Raw genomic sequence first — 5400 nt, 5'->3', positions numbered from 1 at the left:
CATATTTTCAATATCTAAAGGGGTTCTTCTAATGTCCTTTTAAAACAATTTGTCATCCTATTCAAGGATGTTCCCCCTAATTTATATTCATGCATTGGCTCATTAAGTTTTGTTCATTGTAACTTCAATCTTGTTCAATAAATGCATCATTGTTATTGCCATATTTGCAAATCAAAAGTTGGTAGTTGATTGTCACTTTCCTCAATGAGTGTTCAATATTGTTCATAAGTGTGACAAAAGTTTTATTGTCTTTTATCCTCATCAGGAATCCAATGTCATGAACATAGTTATGCAGCAACCTTATTACTTACTACTCAAAGCAGTTTAAACACGAATCACACTTATCATGCTGAAAGTAGTGTACTACATAAATAAATATGTGAATGGTTAAACTCATACCTGAGTTAATGCCCACTGATGGTGTACCTCAATTTCCTTTCTGCTTACCAATTCCCAAAGGCGCCAGTGCTACAACCTTTAGCTCTGATACCACTTGTCACATACCCCAGTAACCTCGCATGTAAAAGTAGGGAGTTAGAATTTTTTTATACAAATTACCCACAAGTAATTATCCAATTCACAACTCCACAATTCATCATTAACCATTAGATATAATGTACATTAGCACATCAAGTAAATTGCAATAGAAGATAGTAAGTTGCTTAACCATTAACCACCACTGTGGTAGTGTAATAACATAAACTATCTCATGAATCCTTGCATCCATTTCATGATTTCCTTAACCATATTAGTTAATCACATACTTGGACATTATGATTATGCCATCAAATAAAGAACCATCAACATCAAGGATTCATCATCATCAAACTGACACAAAAGGCAATCACACCATTGAACACCAATATACCCTAGAAACCCCGTAGGGTGAAAACCAGCAAACGTTTAATCTTATTATTAAACATTCATGAGGGTTTTCACCCCTCACTCAATGGCTTATAAGGAATTCCATCCCTTAACCATTGTTATAAAATCATTACAATGAATTATCATTAAGTCATCACATAACTAGCTAAAAGCTAATACAGTTTCCATGAAACTCTTTATTTACATACTGCCACATGCAACATTCCTTGTGGCATGATTGTTCTAGCAATGTACGATCCCACAACTTGTACTCATCTACAGGGACCGTTAATCATTTTCCTGCCACAACATTAAACATCACCTTTCTTTGACTCCATTCGCCATCATTTCCTGTCAATCTTATCATCAACCAACTTTGGCAACAGGATTAGATACCATATTAATCAATCAATAATCAACATCTAAAAGAGATCTTTTAACATCTACTCATATGCATGAGCAAGCATCACATACTATTTAACTAGTACATATACTCAAGTAAATATTGTTTTACCTTCACAATGTTTATTCACACTAATGCATAATTCTCTTTAAGAGATCTAACCCATTAGTTCTACTAACATGCATAACACATTTGTTATATCTTCATACATGTAACAAACTATTGTTTCTATGCTTAAGCACATATGTTCTTTTCACATAGTTATTTTTCGAGAACTCAACATAGTTTCTCTATCATACAAAGAACATAACTCTTATATCACAATGACTATTCTTTGTGCATACATTAACTTATCATAATAGCACTTCTTTAACGTATGCAACACATATTCCCTTCACTAGAATACTACCATCATTTCATGTAACAAATCACATACTTCTTTCTTAAGGAAGTCATTATAACCCCATTTCTTTATCTTCCTATATGTAAGTTTCTCATGCTTCCCTTTCAAGAAATTATTATAGATTCCATATTTATGCATAAAAATTCAGGAAAGAATAATATGGTTAACTTAACCTTTTATGCACTAAAATGAAGAAAACAACACAACTCATCTAACAAGACAAACTTCTCAAGAGATTATTATTTTCAAGAAAGTTAACATAATCACTTTCTCTATGTGCACACAAAATCGTACTTCCACAATCACAATAGCTACCCTTATGTGCATGCAACATGTGTTATTCCTAAAACAATTACTCTTACTTCAATGCACATATTCTTTTCATGAAACAAGTATGGATTCGTTAAAATACTTTCTTTACCAAGAAAATATATAAATTATTCAATCTTTTACCACATGCATTAACCTATTTTCTTTACCAAGAAAACATATAAAAATAATCATCTTTTACCACATGCATTAACATGTTTTCTCTACCAAGAAAACATATAAAATATTTAATCTTTTGCCGCAGTCATTAACATGTTTTCTCCACCAACAAAACATATAAAATATTTAATCTTTTAAGGCATGCATTAACATGTTTTCTCCACCAACCACCAAGAAAACATATAAAATATTTAATCTTTTACTGCAGGCATTAACATGTTTTCTCCACTAGGAAAACATATAAAATATTTAATCTTTAACTGCAAACATTAACATGAAAACATATAAAATATTTAATCTTTAACTGCATGCATTAACATAATATTTTCCAACAATTTTAATCTTTAACTGCAAACATTAACATGAAAACATATAAAATATTTAATCTTTAACTACATGCATTAACATAATATTTTCCAACAATCCAGAAACAATTTATTCTTCTCTATTAGGAATGCGGTTATTTATCTGATGGTGTAAAAACACGGTGCCTTGCAATAGTCTTAGGTTCCTTCAGTTCCAATGGAGGAAGCTTGGAAACTATAATGGTTAGCACCCGCAGTAGAAATGGGCTCTACGTTGCAGTCAACAGGCAAAATGAATTCTCTCATGAATTTCCCACCCTATGCTCCATGCGAATGTACTTCACCTCTGCTTCATGCATGAGTTTGGGTATTCTTTAACATCTGGACAAGTGGAGGCCATGGCCTTCGGGTCGCGCACATAAGATCGAGTTGGAGCATTGAGGAGCTTTTCTAGCTCGTCGGGCACGCCAAGCAGCTGCTGCACAGTGCTCAGCAAAGGATCCATTGCCATTCTTCCAATATGTAGCCCAGATTTTCCAAACAATATTGGTTGAACAAATGCCTCCCAAGAATGATTACCCATCACCCTTCTGAACTCCCTCATGAAACTATACTCGTGCAACAGGTCAGCATGATACCCCGGCCCCCAGTGTACCGAACTCCTTTTCTACAAGCTCTGAAAGAGAAGAAGGCAGAGGCGCTGCCAGAACATTGGAATGTTGTGTCGACAATATGGTTGGGAATAATAAAGATGGTTTACCATATTCCATCTGGATGGGTGAGGAATTAGACGCTTTTCTTCTACGGATATGACAAAAAAGATACTGCTTACCCTTCTCCAATAATTTTTTCCAAAACTCGTACCGCCCCTAAAATGTCTTTCCTTCATCCTTGATCAGTTTCACAACTACCAAGACTCAGTTAATAACTGATTCGTAGCTTGAAATTACTTTTACGCAGGGTTAATTATAATAAGGATATTACAGTTGTGTTATGAAATACTATATAAACTATAAAATTCAAGACTCAGTTAATAATTGATTCGTAGCTTGAAATTACTTTTACGCAGGGTTAATTATAATAAGGATATTACAGTTGTGTTATGAAATACTATATAAACTATAAAATTCAAGATAAAGAATGATGTTGCATTATGAAATATTATGTAAATCATGAGATTCCAAGTTCATGAAAAATGATATTGTGTTATAAAATACTAGATAAAATATAAAATAAAAAATGAAAAATAATGTTGTGTTATTAACTACTATATAAATTATAAAATTCAAGATTCAAATCTTTCATTAATCAAACCAAGAAAAATTAAATTACTAGTCTAACCTAAGGTGTAACTCAAGGATTTTTCTGCGTGAAAAGAGTTACAAAGGAGATTTTGTGAAGGCGACCGTTCTACAGATAACATAGAGTTGGTGGGACTCGCAAAATTAGATTTAAAGGTCAGTTTCACTCAACGGGAGAACTTGTCAAAGCGGCAGACTAAATAGATTTGGCCGGCCTATGAAAATTTCAACAGACGAGAAAGACGCACGGGCATTGCATTTCCTACTTCCTACCCACTGAAAACTAAATTGCGAGAGGGAATTATGTAGCTGGCAGGCTCCTGTATTCTTTCACCATATGAACTGTATAACTTTCTCTATAAACATCAATAAAGGGAATGATTAGTGGGCTATGCACTTGTCCTCATTTACATCAATTGAGATCTGGCCATGGTTTTAGTTCTACCTTTCAATGAATTGTCCACTGGCTCAAGGAGAGCATGTATAATTGTACAGAAACGATCACTAATGGCAGACACAGGAGCTTCATGAAGCGGCAATTTAGTCCAGGGCTCTATTAACTGATGCATCATGATGAAACTGCAATGTCGTACGTATGATCTCCTGCTGGCATACTCGCAAATGTAAAGGCTTGCTGTCAGTAGAAGAAATCCAGAACCGAGAATAAGAAATTAGGTGGTTGTTAGCAGCGTATGGATCAATTGGAAACGCACTATTTTTTCTCCGGTACCTCTTCATACTTAGAAATCCAATATGTCAACCAATAACATCTATTATTTCAGTAGAAAACGACATCTACCTGCTATTTCTATAGCAACCTAGTATTAGCTCCACTAGCTACAAAACAACATTTATCTGTTATTGCTATTCCAAAGAATCAAGATAAATAATCACATTACATAGTCAAACATATTATAAATGGAAAATCCAAAATAATAAACTGAAAATATAAATTTGTGAGAAGAAAGACCTCTCTTTTGTACTCGACCTGTCTATCATAAAGATTTTAGAAAAAATAGATGAGAAAAGCTGAGAGAAATTAAACAGATTACCATCAATTTTGTGATCTCAACAAATTCTTACGAAATTTAAAAAAAAAAATTTAAAATTTTTTTTTAAAAAAATCACTAAAAATAACTAAATCATAAAAATAAAATTCAAACAAATAAATAAAAATAACAATCCCTCCCCCTACTCAACCTACAATCTCCTCTTGAATACATTAATCTTGTTATTAAGTGAATGTGGGTAAATGGATTGGCAGAGTGAGCCCACGTATAAGCACTATCAGCACTGGTCAACAGTGAACTGGTCAATGCCATTCATGCGCCGAGTTAACGGACAGTAGTGCGAGGATCTGGAGGTGTAGGCTAAATGATTATCTTCACAATAGTTTCACCAATAAAGCAAATGGCCTTTCAACCAATAAAACAAGCATTTTTTTTTGTTTTTTTTTTTTAATGGTTGTGTTTGTTGAGTAATTTTATTTAAATGGGATTAAAAAAAATTTAGAAGTTATAAATTTAAGTGGTTTAATTTGTAAAATATTAATGTTTAGAAAAATTTAAAGGAATAAAATTTAATTATGCATTCAAAAATATATTTTAAAAAATAAAAAACTATATTTTAATATTT

The 5400-nt window shown here is 32.8% G+C and overlaps 1 pseudogene; it reads right to left on the bottom strand.

Moving 5' to 3' along the window:
• Positions 1 to 2619: 2619 nt before the first annotated feature.
• On the bottom strand, positions 2620 to 2975 carry LOC149249222 (17.1 kDa class II heat shock protein-like; annotated as a pseudogene).
• Between the last annotated feature and the right edge of the window lie 2425 nt (positions 2976 to 5400).

The sequence above is a fragment of the Pinus tabuliformis genome, chromosome 7 (assembly GCF_031772625.1).
Source record: "Pinus tabuliformis cultivar Carrire ecotype Pingquan chromosome 7, CPIR1, whole genome shotgun sequence".
Classification (NCBI taxonomy): Eukaryota; Viridiplantae; Streptophyta; class Pinopsida; order Pinales; family Pinaceae; genus Pinus; species Pinus tabuliformis.
This window is presented reverse-complemented; position numbering and strand designations above follow the sequence as displayed.